The sequence below is a fragment of the Macaca thibetana genome, chromosome 20 (genome assembly GCF_024542745.1).
Source record: "Macaca thibetana thibetana isolate TM-01 chromosome 20, ASM2454274v1, whole genome shotgun sequence".
NCBI classification, from domain to species: domain Eukaryota; kingdom Metazoa; phylum Chordata; class Mammalia; order Primates; family Cercopithecidae; genus Macaca; species Macaca thibetana.
Window position 1 is genome coordinate 2,852,662 of NC_065597.1, and position 22,558 is coordinate 2,875,219.

At 39.8% G+C, this 22,558-nt stretch overlaps 1 long non-coding RNA gene across 1 annotated transcript; it reads right to left on the reverse strand.

The window, feature by feature from the left end:
• Window positions 1-14,189: 14,189 nt before the first annotated feature.
• LOC126945098 (uncharacterized) lies at window positions 14,190-22,276 on the reverse strand. Its single transcript, XR_007722292.1, has 4 exons — window positions 21,804-22,276; window positions 21,196-21,353; window positions 19,540-19,660; window positions 14,190-14,318 (listed from the first exon to the last, which is right to left on the reverse strand). It is a non-coding gene; the product is annotated as an uncharacterized LOC126945098 (long non-coding RNA).
• Between the last annotated feature and the right edge of the window lie 282 nt (window positions 22,277-22,558).

Sequence of the window (22,558 nt, forward strand, 5' to 3'; positions counted from 1 at the left end):
CATTGAATGTATAGGAAGCACAAGAAATTCATTTACTGTTTTGTCTATGTGAAATTGTGTGCTTGTGAGGAGGTTAATGGGGACTGTCTGGGCCACCATTTGTCTTCTTTTACTCTGTAACAATCAACTAGAAAACAGTAACCTTCTTAAAGCACTTACACCATCCTCTAAAAGAAATGAATCAAAAGATTGAATTTCCCCAATCTTTTGAGATTGTATCAAGCCATCACAAATGATATGTGTAAATAGAATTCCAATATTAGAGCTCCACAATGTCTCCTTATCTGAACATTTTTCTAAAGCAGATTTCCCTTAATATGAGGTTTAAGTCTCACAGAGACATTTTACTTACAGCCAAAACGTTAAACTCTGATCAGATTGTACCATTTGTCAGTTGTTTCCAAGAGGCTGATCACATTTTGAAGGGGACGTCTGTGTACTGTTAGAGATTAAAATGAAGATCTGAGTTAATGAGCATAAGTTCATTTGCCAGTCACCTCCAGTTCTTCTGTGTCTATCTCCAAATCCAACTTCTAAAGTCCAGACCCACATTTCAGAAGACTGATAGACAGCACACCCAAGATGTTCCACTGTGCAAAACTGAAAGAGTCATCTTTTCTTAAAAAACTTAGAAATTCTCCCTGACTTTCTCCTCCAACCATGGAAAATTCCCAGTGGTTCAAGTTCAAAATCATAATGTTCTCCTTGCATGTAGGTGTCAATCTATCTTCAAACCTGATCATTTTTACTTTTGTAGTCTTTTCTCACTTGATTCCCCTTGGGTCCTCTATAATACTTCTTATCAAGTCTAAAGTGCTGTGGTCTAGTTTAGCAAAGCGCTTTTTTAATGGAGTCTCATCCTTCTGTTTCTCTTTTTTCTAATCCAATTTATATATTAAAGAAGATTAATCTTTTCAAAGTACTGCTTTGATCCTTTCTCTGTCAAAAACACTTAGTGTCTTCTAGGTGTCTATGAAATAAATTCCACAAGCCAAGGGAACCACTTAAAGCTGACAATAGTCAGTCACCAAATTACGTTTTCAATCTTTTTATTTGTTATGGGATGATTCCCCAGAATTTGTATGTTGAAGTCTCACCTCCAGCCCCTCAGAATGTAACCGTGTTTGCAGGTAAGGTCATATAGAAGTGATCCATGAAAATGCAGCTGTTAAAAGAAGGCAGGCACTGGGACGTTGACCATATGAAAAGGCAGCAAGAGGATGGCCATCCGCAAGCCAAGGAAAGAAGCCTCAGAAAAACCCAACCCTGATAGCACTTTGATTTGGGGGTTTTGTTTAATCTTTTTTTAAAGTTCTGGGGTACACGTGTAGGATGAGCAGCCTTGTTACACAGGTAAACGTCTGCCATGGTGGTTCGTTGCCCAAATCAACACATCACCTAGGTATTGAGCGCAACATGCATTAGCTATTTTTCCTAATGTTCTCCCTTCCCCAACTCCACCCCCTGGCAGGCCCCAGAGTGTGTTGTTCCCCTCTCTGTGTCCATGTTTTCTTATTGTTCAGCTCTTACTTACAAGTGAGAAGATGCAGTGTTTGGTTTTCTGTTCCTGCGTTGGTTTGCTGAGAAGACATGGAATCAACCCAAACGCCCATCAGTGATAGACCAGATAAAAAAAATGTGGTACATATACACCATGGAACACTATGCAGCCATAAAAAGGAATGAGATCATGTCCTTTGCAGGGACATGGATGGAGCTGGAAGCCATTATCTCCAGCACTTTGATTTTGAACTTCCAGTTATTTAAGCCACTCAGTCTGTGGTATTTTATAATAGCCCTAGCAAATTAGTATACTATCCAAACCTAATTCCTTGTCAAATCGCTCATATCCACCAAATGTTTTCACACGTCCATGGTGTTCCCTGTGGGATGTAGTGTTTTCTTATATCACATCTTTTACTCATATTCATCTTTCCAGATCCGTATTTAAGAGAATGTGTCCCAAGCCAGTAATCCCAGCCCCCCACATACTTCCCACCTCAAGCTGAAAACAGTCTCATCTGAATCAGAACTCCAAAGTCCCCTTTTTAGTTACTCAGTGGATTCATTTGTTAATAGAATTGCTCTTTGTTGTATGCATTATCTCCTTGGCCTGTCAGGTCCTTGAATGTAAGAAGCATGAATCACTTTTTTAGTACTCCCCACCTCCCACTCCACCCAGCACATTGCCCAGACCATGAACCCTACTCAAATGATAAATGACTAACTGATACTAATAACACATGATAATAGCTGACATATAATAATAACTCACTTTATGTAGACACAGAATCATTCCATTGAATCATCACAGACGCTTTTTGAAATAGGTGCTATTATGATTTCCATTTTGCAGATTAGAAAACTGAATATCAGGGAGATTGAGTATTTGACTGTAAGTATGAGCATTAAGTACATGGCAATGAAAATGTACTTTCTCCATTCCAACTCACTGCCTTGCTATGAAAGCAGACTTTAAAACCTAGCCATCTAAAATCCCTTTCAGAATAGCAGGGTAACAATTAAAAAAAAATCCCCCAGAGAGTTGCCTTCAAATCATAGAATTACTTCTTCTCCCAAGGCAACAAGGACAGAGAATATGTTCTTTTGTCAAATGCCACTCTGTTACCTGTGGATAGCACACCCACCCAGGATGAAAGCAGCAGTCTTTTCCATCATTTTATTTCACTTCTCACAATGGACAGCTTCTCTTGAATTTGTGTGAAAGCTCAACATATAAACCTATGTTTCCCATACCAAGAGATAAATAACAAGAGCTGCAGATAGCTATTATGTGGCATCTTCAATCCCAGGCTTGTCTGAAAACTACCTCCCAGGAGTTGACTCTCCCACTAGGCTGGGTTTTCTCAAAAGAGTAAGGAATTCAGATATTTTAAAACAACTCTCACTTCTCAAAAGTAATCTAAGTGGCTTTTTGCAACCTGATTCTACAGGAGTTTCTTTCAAATGACATGATCTTATGATAACACTCAGAATTTTCCAACAAGGATTTAAAAAGAAATGGCAAAGACTGCTTGACCCTCACAAAGAGAATAAGTCAAATGTAGATTGTGTGCATATTGTGGCTGTTAATGAAAATTTCTTCCCATTAAATTTATAAAATGGTTCCATTATCTTTGGCATCTTTAAGTCTCTAAAAGACAGCTATGTATAAAAAGAGGATTTAGAGACAGAGCTTTTACAATATACTTATCTGTAATTAGATAAAATGTATACATTACTATGTGTTTAATCTCATCATGCTAAATCTTATTTTAAAAAGCACATAAAGGAGGAATAGACTGCGTTATCTTCATTGTGGCTTGCATCCATAGGAAAGTTCAGAAGAAAACCACTTATCCATTCATTCAAATATTTAGTGAATGTGTTCCTACTAGCAGCTAAGAATGGGAAAAAGAAAGAACAGTTCCTGTCCTGAAATAGGTTTACATAAATGAAAAGGACAGGTATCAAAATGCAACATTGTGAATGTCTCTCATAATGGTTGAAAATGCTAGAGGAGCAGAGCGTTTCCACCTCTCAAGTTCAATAGCTAAGATCTTCGTGAAGATGAATTGCTTTGGAACCAACCAAATTTGAGGTGAACCTTTAATATGCTGTGGAGGTGGGATGACCATAACCATCTTTTAAAAAACAAAAATATGAACTCAGAAATATGACATACCCTCTCAAAATGGTAACTAGCTTTCAACTAGTAAATTTTCCCCTGCCAGTTGGAATTTATAAAAATATTTTAAAATTGGATTGATTATTTGTTATAAGCAATCCTCTCTCATTCTTGAGCCCCTGAAAAGAGAATATTAACATCGTTTTAGATTTCAAGTTTTGAAATAGCTATTAAGAACCTTTATATCTGAGTTGATTTCAGGATTTGTTTTGATAGCCGCAACAAATAATAAAATCAATGGTTAGTTCATAAATTATGTCTGTTAATGAAATCAATCAATGATAAGCTGATTAACCTTCTCCCTTTGAATCTATTGTTTTTTCATATATAAAATTCTTAGTGTGCCCTTTGGTATTTAAGATGGTCAATTAACTGTCTTATCTTCCAGCTGAATCAATTTATGAATAAAATATTTTTGAGCATTTTTTAAAATGTGAATACAGTTCAAAGGTTTTTAGTTTAGTTTTATTGTTTGTTTTCTACAATTTATAGGTAATGCAACATAATATTTTGTCATTTTATCTACTTAAAATTTATTGGAATTACTCCTGTTTTACACTTAAAGATAATGAATTCTAGGTTAATTTTTTCCCAAGTTCCCACAGCTAGTAAAGAAAAACTGGAGGTAGAATTTATTGACAAGGAAATAACAGTTGAACTGGAAAATGAGAATTTTAAAATAGTTATAAAGGGAAAAATAAAATATTTTTGGCAGAGAACATCCTTTTAAACAAGGTCCTAAGATAGGAAATCTTTTTTTTTTCTTTTAATTTATTTATTATTATTATACTTTAAGTTGTAGGGTACATGTGCATAACGTGCAGGTTTGTTACATATGTATACTTGTGCCATGTTGCTGTGCTGCACCCATCAACTCGTCATTTACATCAGGTATAACTCCCAATGCAATCCCTCCCCCCTCCCCCCTCCCCATGATAGGCCCCGGTGTGTGATGTTCCCCTTCCTGAGTCCAAGTGATCTCATTGTTCAGTTCCCACCTATGAGTGAGAAAATGCGGTGTTTGGTTTTCTGTTCTTGTGATAGTTTGCTAAGAATGATGGTTTCCAGCTGCATCCATGTCCCTACAAAGGACACAAACTCATCCTTTTTGATGGCTGCATAGTATTCCATGGTGTATATGTGCCACATTTTCTTGATCCAGTCTGTCACTGATGGACATTTGGGTTGATTCCAAGACTTTGCTATTGTGAATAGTGCTGCAATAAACATACGTGTGCATGTGTCTTTATAGCAGCATGATTTATAATCCTTTGGGTATGTACCCAGTAATGGGATGGCTGGGTCATATGGTACATCTAGTTCTAGATCCTTGAGGAATCGCCATACTGTTTTCCATAATGGTTGAACTAGTTTACAATCCCACCAACAGTGTAAAAGTGTTCCTATTTCTCCACATCCTCTCCAGCACCTGTTGTTTCCTGACTTTTTAATGATCGCCATTCTAACTGGTGTGAGATGGTATCTCATTGTGGTTTTGATTTGCATTTCTCTGATGGCCAGTGATGATGAGCATTTTTTCATGTGTCTGTTGGCTGTATGAATGTCTTCTTTTGAGAAATGTCTGTTCATATCCTTTGCCCACTTTTTGATGGGGTTGTTTGTTTTTTTCTTGTAAATTTGTTTGAGTTCTTTGTAGGTTCTGCATATTAGCCCTTTGTGAGATGAGTAGATTGCAAAAATTTTCTGCCATTCTGTAGGTTGCCTGTTCACTCTGATGGTAGTTTCTTTTGCTGTGCAGAAGCTCTTTAGTTTAATGAGATCCCATTTGTCAATTTTGGCTTTTGCTGCCGTTGTTTTTGGTGTTTTAGACATGAAGTCTTTGCCCATGCCTATGTCCTGAATGGTACTACCTAGGTTTTCCTGTAGGGTTTTTATGGTTTTAGGTCTAACATTTAAGTCTCTAATCCATCTTGAATTAATTTTCGTATAAGGAGTAAGGAAAGGATCCAGTTTCAGCTTTCTACTTATGGCTAGCCAATTTTCCCAGCACCATTTATTAAATAGGGAATCCTTTCCCCATTTCTTGTTTGTCTCAGGTTTGTCAAAGATCAGATGGCTGTAGATGTGTGGTATTATTTCTGAGGACTCTGTTCTGTTCCATTGGTCTATATCTCTGTTTTGGTACCAGTACCATGCTGTTTTGGTTACTGTAGCCTTGTAGTATAGTTTGAAGTCAGGTAGTGTGATGCCTCCAGCTTTGTTCTTTTGACTTAGGATTGTCTTGGAGATGCGGGCTCTTTTTTGGTTCCATATGAACTTTAAAGTAGTTTTATCCAATTCTGTGAAGAAAGACATTGGTAGCTTGATGGGGATGGCATTGAATCTATAAATTACCTTGGGCAGTATGGCCATTTTCACGATATTGATTCTTCCTATCCATGAGCATGGTATGTTCTTCCATTTGTTTGTGTCCTCTTTTATTTCACTGAGCAGTGGTTTGTAGTTCTCCTTGAAGAGGTCCTTTACATCCCTTGTAAGTTGGATTCCTAGGTATTTTATTCTCTTTGAAGCAATTGTGAATGGAAGTTCATTCCTGATTTGGCTCTCTGTTTGTCTGTTACTGGTGTATAAGAATGCTTGTGATTTTTGCACATTAATTTTGTATCCTGAGACTTTGCTGAAGTTGCTTATCAGCTTAAGGAGATTTTGGGCTGAGACCATGGGGTTTTCTAAATATACAATCATGTCATCTGCAAACAGGGACAATTTGACTTCTTCTTTTCCTAACTGAATACCCTTGATTTCTTTCTCTTGCCTAATTGCCCTAGCCAGAACTTCCAACACTATGTTGAATAGGAGTGGTGAGAGAGGGCATCCCTGTCTTGTGCCAGTTTTCAAAGGGAATTTTTCCAGTTTTGGCCCATTCAGTATGATATTGGCTGTGGGTTTGTCATAAATAGCTCTTATGATTTTGAGGTATGTTCCATCAATACCGAATTTATTGAGCGTGTTTAGCATGAAGGGCTGTTGAATTTTGTCAAAAGCCTTTTCTGCATCTATTGAGATAATCATGTGGTTCTTGTCTTTGGTTCTGTTTATATGCTGGATTATGTTTATTGATTTGCGAATGTTGAACCAGCCTTGCATCCCAGGGATGAAGCCCACTTGATCATGGTGGATAAGCTTTTTGATGTGTTGCTGAATCCGGTTTGCCAGTATTTTATTGAGGATTTTTGCATCGATGTTCATCAGGGATATTGGTCTAAAATTCTCTTTTTTTGTTGTGTCTCTGCCAGGCTTTGGTATCAGGATGATGTTGGCCTCATCAAATGAGTTAGGGAGGATTCCCTCTTTTTCTATTGATTGGAATAGTTTCAGAAGGAATGGTACCAACTCCTCCTTGTACCTCTGGTAGAATTCAGCTGTGAATCCATCTGGTCCTGGACTTTTTTTGGTTGGTAGGCTATTAATTATTGCCTCAATTTCAGAGCCTGCTATTGGTCTATTCAGGGATTCAACTTCTTCCTGGTTTAGTCTTGGAAGAGTGTAAGTGTCCAGGAAATTATCCATTTCTTCTAGATTTTCCAGTTTATTTGCGTAGAGGTGTTTATAGTATTCTCTGATGGTAGTTTGTATTTCTGTGGGGTCGGTGGTGATATCCCCTTTATCATTTTTAATTGCGTCGATTTGATTCCTCTCTCTTTTCTTCTTTATTAGTCTTGCTAGTGGTCTGTCAATTTTGTTGATCTTTTCAAAAAAACCACTCCTGGATTCATTGATTTTTTGGAGAGTTTTTTGTGTCTCTATCTCCTTCAGTTCTGCTCTGATCTTAGTTATTTCTTGCCTTCTGCTAGCTTTCGAATGTGTTTGCTCTTGCTTCTCTAGTTCTTTTAATTGCGATGTTAGAGTGTCAATTTTAGATCTTTCCTGCTTTCTCTTGTGGGCATTTAGTGCTATAAATTTCCCTCTACACACTGCTTTAAATGTGTCCCAGAGATTCTGGTATGTTGTATCTTTGTTCTCATTGGTTTCAAAGAACATCTTTATTTCTGCCTTCATTTCGTTATGTACCCAGTAGTCATTCAGGAGTAGGTTGTTCAGTTTCCATGTAGTTGAGCGGTTTTGATTGAGTTTCTTAGTCCTGAGTTCTAGTTTGATTGCACTGTGGTCTGAGAGACAGTTTGTTAAAATTTCTGTTCTTGTACATTTGCTGAGGAGTGCTTTACTTCCAATTACGTGGTCGATTTTGGAGTAAGTACGATGTGGTGCTGAGAAGAATGTATATTCTGTTGATTTGGGGTGGAGAGTTCTATAGATGTCTATTAGGTCTGCTTGCTGCAGAGATGAGTTCAATTCCTGGATATCCTTGTTAACTTTCTGTCTCGTTGATCTGTCTAATGTTGACAGTGGAGTGTTGAAGTCTCCCATTATTATTGTATGGGAGTCTAAGTCTCTTTGTAAGTCTCTAAGGACTTGCTTTATGAATCTGGGTGCTCCTGTATTGGGTGCATATATATTTAGGATAGTTAGCTCTTCCTGTTGAATTGATCCCTTTACCATTATGTAATGGCCTTCTTTGTCTCTTTTGATCTTTGATGGTTTAAAGTCTGTTTTATCAGAGACTAGTATTGCAACCCCTGCTTTTTTTTGTTCTCCATTTGCTTGGTAAATCTTCCTCCATCCCTTTATTTTGAGCCTATGTATGTCTCTGCGTGTGAGATGGGTCTCCTGAATACAGCAGACTGATGGGTCTTGACTCTTTATCCAGTTTGCCAGTCTGTGTCTTTTAATTGGAGCATTTAGTCCATTTACATTTAAGCTTAAGATTGTTATGTGTGAACTTGATCCTGCCATTATGATATTAACTGGTTATTTTGCTCGTTAGTTGATGCAGTTTCTTCGTAGCCTCGATGGTCTTTACATTTTGGCATGTTATTGCAATGGCTGGTACTGGTTGTTCCTTTCCATGTTTAGTGCTTCCTTCAGGGTCTCTTGTAAGGCAGGCCTAGTGGTGACAAAATCTCTAAGCATTTGCTTATCTGTAAAGGATTTTATTTCTCCTTCACTTATGAAACTTAGTTTGGCTGGATATGAAATTCTGGGTTTAAAATTCTTTTCTTTAAGAATGTTGAATATTGGCCCCCACTCTCTTCTGGCTTGGAGAGTTTCTGCCGAGAGATCTGCTGTTAGTCTGATGGGCTTCCCTTTGTGGGTAACCCGACCTTTCTCTCTGGCTGCCCTTAAGATTTTTTCCTTCATTTCAACTTTGGTGAATCTGGCAATTATGTGTCTTGGAGTTGCTCTTCTCGAGGAGTATCTTTGTGGCGTTCTCTGTATTTCCTGGATTTGAATGTTGGCCTGCCCTACTAGGTTGGGGAAGTTTTCCTGGATGATATCCTGAAGAGTGTTTTCCAACTTGGTTCCATTTTCCCCCTCACTCTCAGGCACCCCAATCAGACGTAGATTTGGTCTTTTTACATAATCCCGTACTTCTTGCAGGCTTTGTTCATTTCTTTTTCTTCTTTTTTCTTTTGGTTTCTCTTCTCGCTTCATTTCATTCATTTGATCCTCAATCGCAGATACTCTTTCTTCCAGTTGATCGAGTCGGTTACTGAAGCTTGTGCATTTGTCACGTATTTCTCGTGTCATGGTTTTCATCTCTTTCATTTCGTTTATGACCTTCTCTGCATTAACTACTCTAGCCATCAATTCTTCCACTTTTTTTTTCAAGATTTTTAGTTTCTTTGCGCTGGGTACGTAATTCCTCCTTTAGCTCTGAGAAATTTGATGGACTGAAGCCTTCTTCTCTCATCTCGTCAAAGTCATTCTCCGTCCAGCTTTGATCTGTTGCTGGCGATGAGCTGCGCTCCTTTGCCGGGGGAGATGCGCTCTTATTTTTTGAATTTCCAGCTTTTCTGCCCTGCTTTTTCCCCATCTTTGTGGTTTTATCTGCCTCTGGTCTTTGATGATGGTGATGTACTGATGGGGTTTTGGTGTAGGTGTCCTTCCTGTTTGATAGTTTTCCTTCTAACAGTCAGGAGCCTCAGCTGTAGGTCTGTTGGAGATTGCTTGAGGTCCACTCCAGACCCTGTTTGCCTGGGTATCAGCAGCAGAGGCTGCAGAAGATAGAATATTTCTGAACAGCGAGTGTACCTGTCTGATTCTTGCTTTGGAAGCTTCCTCTCAGGGGTGTACTCCACCCTGTGAGGTGTGGGGTGTCTGACTGCCCCTAGTGGGGGATGTCTCCCAGTTAGGCTACTCAGGGGTCAGGGACCCACTTGAGCAGGGAGTCTGTCCCTTCTCAGATCTCAACCTCCGTGTTGGGAGATCCACTGCTCTCTTCAAAGCTGTCAGACAGAGTCGTTTGCGTCTGCAGAGGTTTCTGCTGCGTTTGTTATTGCCCTGTCCCCAGGGGTGGAGTCTACAGAGACAGGCAGGTTTCCTTGAGCTGCTGTGAGCTCCACCCAGTTCGAGCTTCCCAGCAGCTTTGTTTACCTACTTAAGCCTCAGCAATGGCAGGCGCCCCTCCCCCAGCCTCGCTGCTGCCTTGCTGGTAGATCACAGACTGCTGTGCTAGCAATGAGGGAGGCTCCGTGGGTGTGGCACCCTCCCGGCCAGGTGTGGGATATGATCTCCTGGTGTGCCTGTTTGCTTAAAGCGCAGTATTGGGGTGGGAGTTACCCGATTTTCCAGGTGTTGTGTATCTCAGTTCCCCTGGCTAGGAAAAGGGATTCCCTTCCCCCTTGCGCTTCCCAGGTGAGGCAATGCCTCGCCCTGCTTCAGCTCTTGCTGGTCGGGCTGCAGCAGCTGACCAGCACCGATCGTCCGGCACTCCCCAGTGAGATGAACCCAGTACCTCAGTTGAAAATGCAGAAATCACCGGTCTTCTGTGTCGCTCGCGCTGGGAGTTGGAGACTGGAGCTGTTCCTATTCTGCCATCTTGCTCTGCCTTCTTTGTCTCTTTTAATCTTTGTTGGTTCAATGTCTGTTTTATCAGAGACTAGCATTGCAACCCCTGCTTTTTTTGCTTTCCATTTGCTTGGTAGATCTTTATTTTGAGCCTATGTGTGTCTTTGCATGTGAGATGGGTCTTCTGACTATAGCACACCAATAGGTCTTGACTCTTTATCCAGTTTGCCAGTCTGTGTCTTTTAACTGAGGCATTTGGCCCATTTACATTTAAGGTTAATATTGCTATGTGTAAATTTGAGCCTGTCATTATGATGCTAGCTGGTTATTTTGCCCGTTAGTTGATGCAGTTTCTTCCTAGCATCCATGTTCTTTACAATTTGGCATGTGTTTGCAGTGGCTGGTACTGGTTGTTCCTTTCCACGTTTAGTGCTTCCTTCAGGAGCTCTTGTAAGGCAGGCCTGGTGGAGACAAAATCTTTCAGCATTTGCTTCTCTGTAAAAGCTTTTATTTCTCCTTCACTTATGAAGCTTTGTTTGGCTGGATATGAAATTCTGGCTTGAAAATTCTTTTCTTTAAGAATGCTGAATATAGGCATCCATTCTCTTCTGGCTTGTAGTGTTTCTGCTGAGAGATCTACTGTTAGTCTGATGGGCTTCCCTTTGTGGATAACCCGACCTTTCTGTCTGGCTGCCCTTAAAAATTTTCCTTCATTTCCACCTTGGTGAATCTGATGATTATGTGTTTTGGAGTTGCTCTTCATGAGGAATATCTTTGTGGTGTTCTCTGTATTTCCTGAATTTGAATGTTGGCTTGCCTTGCTAGACTGGGGGAAGTTTTCCTGGATAATATCCTGAAGAGTGTTTTCCAACTTGGTTCCATTCTCCCCCTCATTTTCAGGTACACCAAACATAGATTTGGTCTTTTCACATAGTCCCAAATTTCTTGGAGGCTTTGTTCATTTTTCACTCTTTTTTCTCTAATCTTGTCTTCTCACTTTATTTCATTAAGTTGATCTTCAATCACTGATATCTTTCCTTCTGCATGATTGATTTGGCTATTGAAGCTTGTGTATGTGTCACGAAGTTCTCATACTGTGTTTTTCAGTTCCATTGGGTCATTTATGTTCTTCTCTACTCTGGTTATTCTAGTTAGCAATTCGTCTAACCTTTTTTAAAGGTTCTTAGCTTCTTTGCATTGGGTTAGAACATGCTCCTTTAGCTCGGAGGAATTTTTTTTTTTTTTTTGAGACAGAGTCTTGCTCTGTCGCCCAGGCTGGAGTGCAGTGGCCGGATCTCAGCTCACTGCAAGCTCCGCCTCCCAGGTTCACACCATTCTCCTGCCTCAGCCTCCCGAGTAGCTGGGACTACAGGCGCCCGCCACCGTGCCTGGCTAGTTTTTTGTATTTTTTTTTAGTAGAGACGGGGTTTCACCACATTAGCTAGAATGGTCTCGATCAGCTCGGAGGAATTTTTTATTACCCACCTTCTGAAGCCTACTTCTGTCAATTCATCAAACTCATTATCCATTCAGTTTTGTTCCCTTGCCGACAAGGAGTTGTGATCCTTTGTAGGAGAAGAGGTATTCTGGTTTTTGGAATTTCAGCCTTTCTGTGCAGGTTTCTCTCCATCTTTTGGTTTTTATCTGCCTTTGATTTTTGATGTTGGTGACCTATAGATGGGGTTTTGGTGTGGACATCCCTTTTGTGGATGTTGATGCTATTCCTTTCTGTTTGTTAGTTTTCCTTCTAACAGTCAGGTCCCTCAGCTGCAGCTCTGTTGGAGTTTGCTGGAGGTTTACTCCAGACGCTGTTTGCTTGGGTATCACCGGCTGAGGCTGCAGAACAGCAAATATTGCTGCCTGATCCTTCCTCTGGAAACTTTGTCTCAGAGCAGCACCCACCAGATATGCCAGTCAGAGCTCTCATTTCTGAGGTGTCTGTCAGCCCCTACTGGGAGGTGTCTACCAGTCAGGCTACACAGGGGTCAGGGACCCACTTGAGAAGGCAGTCTGTCCATTGTCATAGCTCAAATGGTGTGCTGGGAGAACCACTGCTCTCTTCAGAGCTGTCAGGCAGGGACATTTAAGTCTGCTGAAGCTGTGCCCATAGCTGCCCCTTCCCCTAGATGCTCTGTCCCAGGGAGATAGGGGTTTTATCTCTCCCAAATTTCAATTCTTAAACTCTGTGCACCCACACTTGCAACACCATGTTAAAGTCAGCAAGGTTTGCAGCTTGCACCCTCTAAAGCAATGACCTGAACTGAACCTTGGCCCCTTTTAGCCCTAGCTGGAGCTGTAGCAGCTGGGACATAGGGTACCATGTCCTGAGGTTGCATAGAGCAGGGGGGCCATGGGCCTTTCCCAAGAAACCATTTTTACCCCCTAGTCCTCTGGTCCTGTGATAGGAGGGGCTGTTATGAAAGTCTCTGACATGCCCTGGAGACATTTTCCCCATTGTCCTGGTGATTAATGTTCGGTTCCTCTTTACTTATGCAAATTTCTGCAGCAGGCTTGTAGTTGTCCCCAGAAAATGGGGTATTCTTTTCTATTGCATCATCAGGCTGCTAATTTTCTGAATTTTTGGGCTCTGTTTCCTCTTGAGTGGTTTTCTGCTTAGAAATATATTCTGCCAGATACCCTAAATCATCTCTCTCTTGTTCAAAGTTCCAGATCTCTAGGTGTATTATTCAGGGTTCTCTAGAGGGACATGACTAATAGGATAGCTGCATATATGAAAAATAGTATATTAGGCAGTATTGACTCATACAATCACGAGGTGAAGTCCCACAATAGGCCATCTGCAAGGTGAGGAGCAACGAAGCCAGTTCAAGCCCCAAAACCTCAAAAGTCAGGAAGCTGACAGTGCAGCCTTCAGTCTGTGGCCAAAGGCCCAAGAGCACCTGGCAAACCACTGATGTAGGTCCAAGAGTCCAAAAGCTGAAGAACTTGGAGTTCAAGGGCAGGAGGCATCCAGCACAGGAAAAAGATGGAGGACAGAAGACTTAGCCAGTCTAGTCCTTCCATGTGTCTCTGACTGCTTTTATCCTGGCCATGCTGGCAGCTGGTTACACATGCCCACCCAGATTGAGGGTGGATCTGTGTCTCCTAGTTTACTGACTCAAATGTTAATCTCCTTTAGAGACACCCTCACAGACACACCCAGGAACAATACTTTGCATCCTTCAATCCAATCTAGTTGACACTCAGTATTAACCATCACAATAGGGCAGAGGCAAAATGCCACCCATCTATTTGCATAGCAAGAGTCACCTTTACTCCAGTTCCCAACAAATTTCTCATTTCCATCTGAGACCACCTCAGCCTGGACTTCAGTGTCCTCATTACTATCAGCATTTTGGTCAAAGCCATTCAACAAATTTCTAGGAAATTCAAAACTTTCCCACATCTTCCTGTCTTCTGAGCCCTCCAAGTCTCTAGGAAGTTTCTGACTTTCCTGCATTTTCCCATCCTTTTCTGAACTCTCCAAGCTGTTCCAAACTCTGCCTGTTACCCAGTTCCAAAGTTGCTTCCACATTTTTGGATATCTTTATAGGAGCGCCCCACTACAAGTACCAATTCACTGTATTAGTCTGTTCTTATGCTGCTATAAAGAATTGCCTGAGACTGGGTAACTTGAAAAAGAAAGAGGTTTACTTGACTCACATTTCCGTGTGGCTGAAGAGGCCTCAGGAAACTCGCAATCATGGTGGAAGGTGAAGCAAACACATCCTTCTTCACATGGCAGCAGGAGAGAGAAGTGCTGAGCAAAGCGGGAAAAGCTACTTATAAAACCATCATATCTCATGAAAACTCATTCACTATCATAAAACAGCCTGGGGGTAACTGCCCCCATGATTCAATTACCTCCTACTGGGGTTCTCCCATGACATTTGGGGATTATGGGAAATACAATTTAAGATGAGATTTGGGTGCAGACACAGCCAAATCGTATCAATTGTCTTTTCTGTCACCAAATAAACACATTAGAGCAATATTTTCAAGTGTGGGATATCTCCAATAACTGAAGAGATCTTCTAATATACTTTTCTTTTAGTGATAGGTGGCACAAGGTGCAGTAAGATACCCTTTACTTTGGGGAGGATGCCCAAGCATGCACCAGCCCAAAAATTTCACCAATGTAGTAAGCTCCTGAAACTTTTTAGGTCCTCCCAGCCTCTAGAGATTATGTGGCTTACTATGACACACAATACACATGCTCCTCAGTTGCAGTGGGCATGCTGTCACTAAATTAGTGTGACAGTGTGCTATTCTGTGGATTGTCTGGATCAGCATGGTTTAATAGAAATATAGTACAGACTGCATATATAATTAAATTTTTCTGGTAAGCATATACAGAAAAACAGGTAAATTAATTTTAATAATATATTGTATCTAATTCAACCTATCAAAAATGTTATTATTTTAACATGCTATCAATATAAAAACTTATAACATAAGGCATAATTAATGTTTTTTTCCCCTTGCTTTGGATTTGAAGAGTGAACTTTTAATGCAGTTCAACAGTCTCTCTGTCTTAGTTTGTTTAGTGTTAGTATAAAGAAATACCTGAGGATTTTTTATAAAGAATAGTTTATTTAGCTCATGATTCTGCATACTGTCTAAGAAGATGGTGCCAGCCTCTGCTTCTGGTAAGGGCATCAGGCATCACTCCTGGTGGAGGGTGAAAGGAAGCTGGCATGTACAGAGATCACATGGCAAGAAAGGAAGCAAGAGAGAGAAGGGGGAGGTGCCAGGCTCTTGATAACAACCAGCTGTCCCAGGAACTAATAGAGGGAGAACTCACTCTCCCTCTCCTCAGTAAGGGCATTAATATGTTTGTGAGGAGTCTGCCCCCATGACACAAACACCTCCCGTTAGACCATACCACCAACATTGGGATTACATTGCAACATGGATTGTGGTGGACAAAACATTCAAGCTATAGAATTCCTCTCCCTATCCTCCCCACACAAACTCATGTCATTTTCACATTGCAAAATACAATCACCCCTTGTCAATAGTCCTCAAAAGTCCCACAACTTGTTCTAGCAGCAACTCAAAAGTCTAAAGTCCCAAATCTCATTTGAGACACAAAGCAAGTTCTTTCCAGCTATAAGTCTGTAAAAACAAGTTATTTACTTTCAAGATACAATGGTATAACAGACATTAGGTAATCATTCTCATTCCAAAATGGAGAAATAGTCCAAAAGAAAGGTGTAACATGCCCCCACACAAGTCTGAAACCCAGCAGGGCAGACATTAAATCTTACAGCTCCAGAATAATCTCCCTTGACTCCATGTCTCACAGCCTGAGCACATTAGTGTGAAGGGTGAATTTTCAAGGTCTTGGGCAGCCTCATCCCCATGGCTTTGCTGAGCACAGCCCATGTGGCTGCTCTCACAGGTTGGATTTGAATTCCTGTGTCTTTCTTCAGGCTGCAGTTGCATGCTACTGGTGACTTGATTATTATGGGTCCTCATCTTAGCCCCACCTCAATGGCTCCACTAGATATTGCCCCTGTGGGTATTCTTTGTAGTGGCTCATCTCCTGTGGCAAACTTCCACCTGGGCATCTAGGCTTTCTGATACATCCTCTAAAATCTAGGTAGAAGTTGCCAAGCCTCTATCACTCTTCCATTCTGGGCACTTGCAGACTTAACACTGCATGGATGCCACCAAGGTTTATTGCTTACACCCTCCAGAGCAGTGGCTTGAGTTGTACCTGGAGCTGTTTGAGCTGTGGCTGGAACCAGAGCAGTGAGAATATAGGGAGCAGCATGTTGAGATGGTGCTGATAAGTAGCATTTTGGCCCTGACTCCCCAAACCATTCTGTTCTCCTAGGCCTCTGGGCCTGTGACAGGTGGGTCAGTCTTGAAGATTTCTGAAATGCCTTCAGGTCCTTGTTGGCATTTTCTTGATTATTAACATTTGATATCCATTTATTCATGCTAATCTCTCTAGCAAGTTTTTGCTCATCAGCACCCTCAGAGTCCTCTCCTGATAATGCTCTTTCCTTCTCTGCCACATGGCCAGGCTGTAGATATTCCATATTTTAGTGCTCTGTGTCCTTTTTCATTACACATCTCATCTTTAGGCCATTCCTTTGCTGCTGCGTATGATCATAAACTGATAAAAATAGCTATGCCAGTTCTTGAAGTCTGTGCTCCTTACAGATTTCTTCCATCAGATACCCTATCTCAACTTCAGCCTTCCACAAAGCCCTCAGGCATGAATACAAAGCAGCCAAGTCCTTTGCTAAGGTGTAACAAGGGTAACCTTTGCTTCAATTCCCAATAGGTTTTTTATTTCCATTCAAGACCTCATCAACTTGTCCTTTACTGTGTATATATTTTTTCATTTCTTTCTTCCTCTTCTTTTTTTTAGAGATAAGTTCTTACTGTGTTGCCCAGGCTGGTCTCAAATTTCTGTCCTTAAGAGATCCTCCTTCCTCAGCCTCCCAAACTGCTAGAACTGCAGGCATAAACCACCAAGTGCAGCCAGTACTGTCTATATTTCTATCAGCATTTTAGTAACAATGATTTGACCAATATCTAAGACGTTCCAAACTTTCCCTCATCTTTTCATCTTATTCTGAGCCCTTAAAACTCTTCCAACCCATTATCCATTTCTAAAGACATTTCTACATTTTCAGGCATCTTTATAGTAATTCCCCAGTCCTAAGTACCAATTTCATGTCTTAGTCTGTTTAGCCATAAAGGGATACTTAGGGGTGGGTAATTTATAAAGAGAGTTATTTTGCTCATGGCTTTGCAGGCTATACAAGAAGCATGGTACTAGCATCCATTTCTGGTGAGGGCCTCAGGCTGCTTCCACTTATGATGTAAGAGGAAGGAGAGCCAGCATGTTTAGGGATTACATAGAAAGAAAGACGAGGGGCAGGTAACAGATTCTTATAAACAACCAGCTCTCCTGGGAACTAATAGAGGGCATGAGGAATCTGTTCCCATGACCCAAACACATCCCATTAGGCCTTTACCTCCAACATTGGGATAAAATTGCAATATGAGTTTTGAGAGGAACAAACATACAAACTATAGCACTGTCTCACTAATTTATTCCTGTGCAGAAAAGTCAAATAAAATGCATAAAGATATGTCCAGTTCTTCTCTCTTAAGGAAGAAATCTGATAAAAAGTATGGAGAGAAGTCCTACAAACAATCATAGAAATTTTGCTATGCTCTGGGGCTAACAAATAAGTGAGTAGCATACATATCTCCACTCCTCCAGTGGCACCCATGCTCACATGGGCCTAGGCTACTAGCTATAATTTAATCAATTTCTATCTTAAGAAAGTATAGTCAAAATCAGGACAACAAGCATGCCATCATTACAGGAATAATGCTGAACCTGTTTAACTTAACAAAGAAGTAAATTGTTTGCCAACTTTAATACTTTATTGTGTGTCATGACACATTGATCTTTCCTAAGACCTAAATTTATGGCTACAGGCATTCATAGCAGAGCTGTAAAGGACATTAGAAATTATGTATTTTGATCCCCTCATTTTTCAGATGACCTCCCAGGTAAACGTTGGAAATGTCTGGATTGGCAATTCTTTTTATGGTTTTTGTTGTTGTTGTTGTTGTTGTTGTTCAGTAGTTGCCTCTGTTTGCTCAGCATTTATTTTTATGTTTTACAAAAGGATGTGTATTATGTTATGTTATAATTGAAAGCCACCAGCATAAGCAGCCTAAATCCAATTCCTCTTCATTTCAGTCAAATTTCACATTTCATTACGACAGAATTAATTTAATGGCCAAATCTGGTGTGTTACTGCTTTCCAGCTAGATTTGCTTCCAATTTAACATCCTAACTATGCTTGTAAAATAGACAATAAAACAATCTTTTCTGACTTGGGAAATACTCTTTATTCTTCATTTCTCTCTGCTCCACTGTAACATTTTAGCTGAGTTTTATGGAACAATCACTTTCCTCATCTAATTACTGCAATTCCCTGGTAGGCGGCCTCCCTTGCCCTGCAATAGCAAAATTATCATAAATACACAATTCCACTGCCAGCATCTCATCTTGCACATGCGTCAGTGAGCAGAGCTAGGTTTTCCCCTCTCTAAATTGTGTTCCTGCTAAATTAACAGTTTTCATGTGAACCACTCAAGACTTTTTCTGACATTCCAACAAATAACCAAGAAAGTTATCTTGCCTCATAGGTACTTTTCAGGCTCGGTTCCTAGTGCTTACACATAACTGCATACAATGAACACTGAGCCAGAAGATGCCTAGTTGAATCCATAGGTACCAAGACTTTTCCAATATGGACTAGTTGAGGACAGCTCTCCAAAGAAGATTGTAGCAAAAAATTATAGGTGCAGTAGCACCAACTTCACAGATCAGTTCGAAATTTTCATTCAACAAAAAACTTTACCCACGTTATGCTAACAAATGAAAACTTGCTTTAGAAATCAAAACAGGAAAGAATCTGGTCTAGAATCCAGATTTGGTTTCAGAATTGAAGAGTGAGGTGCTGATTCCAGCAAAGACCAGGACCTGAGAAGGCCTTAGAGTTAAGCCAAGACCAAGGATATCCTGAAGAGGAGATTCCAAGCAGAATAGCCAGGCAGTGTCTTAACACTTACACCTTCTTCCAATCACACACTAGCATCAAGGTATTTATAAACAACTCTAAGTCTGGCATTAAGTCCAGAAAACAACTTGCTAAAGAATTTGGGAGTACATAGTCAAATTTCTTTTCAAAATCAAAGATCTAGATTTCATGTCCAGAAAAAAAGGGAGCGATAAGACCTGAGAACAAAGAAAAAGCAAGGGACAAAATCTCCAAGGTAAGTTTGAGGTTTAGAAGCTGTGCAAGGTAGTACCAACATCATTAGCAACTGTGTCATTTCTCTGGAACCAAAACAAGGTGGACACCAAGACAAATTCAGAGTACTTGATGTCATTAGCTTGGGCCCTAGATCTTTCTTTCACTCTTCTGGAAATGTACCTTTCCTTTGGGACTGCAAGTTGAGCCCTCTGCAGATGGCAAACGGATGGCAGGATGCAGACAGGTACAAAAGGCACCACATAGTCCAGCTGACATAACCTGGCTTGTGAGTGCAGCAGACCTTGAGAAAAATGAAAATAAACTTAATAATATCAGTTTTTAATTGTTATAATTATGACTAACTCAAGCAAAATTCATCAATGGAAGTTAAAACCATTGAATGAATACTCGACGAGGAAACAAAATTATACATTGTCTCAAAGAATCTCCTCACTGATTACTGATTAATTACAAGAGGAAAATTGGTAATATTGTAGAAACCTGGTTGACTTCACCTTAGCTAAAGGACTGAAATTCACATCACCAGTAATAGCACAAAGCTACATGAGGTCCCTCCTGATATAATGTACTAAGAAAAACACAATATCTCTTTTGTAGTATCATTGCCAACAAAGTACATAAGCTGAATCTAATCACAACAAAACATGAATCAAACCCAAACTGAGTTACAGTCTTTTCAAAGTAACATCGCTGTATTCCTTAACATGAGTGGAATAATAGGAATGAACAAACAGTAGGACTCAGGCAATATTTAGTACATCTCCCAAGGACTTTTCTTCTATGTGTGGTATGTGCAGGGGAAGAAAGATAACAATTCAGAGGCCTATTTGTACCTAAAATTTCTTTCCAAAGATGATCAATAAATTGTTAATATTGGTTATCTTCAGAGAAGGGAGGTAGAGAACTGGGTTGGGAGACAGAAGAGTTTTTCACTGTAATCTTTTTATCCTATTTGAATTTTTAAAAATCATTTCAATGCATTATATATTTAAAGTTTTTTTAACTTAACTTCAGAAGATGGTTTTCAAGCATGAGGTTAAATGAAAGAAACCAGACCCAAAAAGAATGCATACTGTATTATTTCATTTACATAAATTTCAAAAGTAACAAAAACCCATCCATGGTATTAGACATCAGGCTATGGTTTATTGTCTCCCTGAGATGGACGAACTGGTTGGGAGAAGCACAGGGCAACTCTGGGGGTCTGGTCAATTCAGTTTCTTAGGCTGCTCTGGGTATGCGTACGTGTGCAATTGGAGAATTGGAGAATTCAGCAAACTGTATCCTGGTGACCTATGCAGTGTACTCTATGTGTGTTATACTTCAACTTTTTCAAAGTTTGTGATTTGTTTAAAAAAAAAAGAGAAGAGAAAAAACAAAGGCTAACTACATTGCAAAGCCATTATTTGTCTGTTTCTTCAAAGTAAAGGTAAAGAGCCATTGGTTCTTACCAGGTAAATTAGTTATTCTTTTCAAAGCAAGAAATCACCAACTTTATAAGGAGAGTGTACAAATTGATCTTCACTTATATTTCCAGTCTAATTTACTGCCACTTCCAACGATGAATTTTATGTTTCCATTATTTTGCAGACTTGTAGTCCCCTGAATATTCACTTCCATGTGCCTGTGCCACTAGGAAACATCTTCCCACTGCTGAAATGCTGTTCTCTTTACTTGTCTCCTATTTAATTTACATTCACCCTGAAATTTCAGCTAAATAAACTTGCTTTGTAAAGCCTACTCTGCTTTAGCCCCTTACACACTGTTTAAGGCACTTTTCATATTGTATTATAATGCTTGGGTTACATGTCTTACCTCCTTCATGAAATTGGTCATTAGGCTTTGAAGTAAGCAATGTGGGTTCAAGCTGGGCACAGTGGCTCATGCCTGTAAATCCATTCCTTTGGAAGGTCGAGGATCACTTGAGGCCAGGAGTTGGAGACAAGACTGGGCAACATAGCGAGACCTCATCTCTACAAAAATTTAAAAATTTAGCTTGGTGTGGTGTCACATCCCCTATAGTTCTAGCTACTCGGGAGGCTGAGACAGGAAGATAGTTTGAGCTTGAGAATCAAAGTTACAATAAGCTATGATCACACCACTGTACTCCAGCCTGGGTGACAGAGCCGATCCCAACTCAACAAAATAAAATACAGTTAAATTAAATTAAATTAAACAGCAAAATAAAGTAAATAAAATGAAAGGGAAATGTGGGTTCAAGCCCAAACTTACTTCTTAATAATTTTGCATTGTTGACAAATAACTTAAACATGCAGTTTAAAAGCTTGGGATCCAGCATCAAACAAAATTCAGGATTGGCTTGTGGCTCCATTACTAAATTGTTATTTAACTTCTGGCCAGTTTCTTAACTCTGTAATTGTCAGTTTGCTCCTCAGTACAGTAAGAGTAATAAAAATACTGACCTCATCAGATTGTTGTGAGGATTAAATGAAATGACACGTTCTCTCAGTCATATAGTGAGTATACAGAAAGTTAGACATGTTATGAAAATGCTGAGTCTCACTTTTCTCATCTCTAAAATGGGAACATCAATCTTCTATTCACAAGGCTGTTGTGGAGAAAGAAACAACATATTGCCGGACACTTTATTTGTGCTCAATACGTTTTATTGAATGAATAAATAATTAATGGTGTATGTAGAGTGTCTGCTGAAATGTAGTGATGATGGCTTGCTTTGTTCTGATAAGAGGGTATTGTGGAAAGAGCTACAGTTATGGGATTAGAGTCATACATCCCTTGAACAGGCAAGGAATTTCCGTCACTCATACCTCTAACATTCTAAACATAAAATACTAATGAATGTCATTCACATATTTTCAAATATGTAGTACCCAGTAAATTCCACATTTTTAAAAATAGGTATTCCAGAAGGCTAACTACCTACTGATTAATTTTGTTAATTGATCCAATAATTACAACATTCTTTTTTATTTCCTCAGATAAAATCTACTGTTTTATTGTAATTGTTAGTTAAATATGCTTTTAGATTGCCAGATCAAGTGATGGGAAACAATATTTTGAGTCTTAAATGACTGCTTGAAAATAAACTTTTGTAAACTAACCTGTTTGTATGGAATATATGTGTCTTCTATAGACACACACCAGACACACAGACACACACACACACACACACACACACACAGAGAGAGAGAGAGAC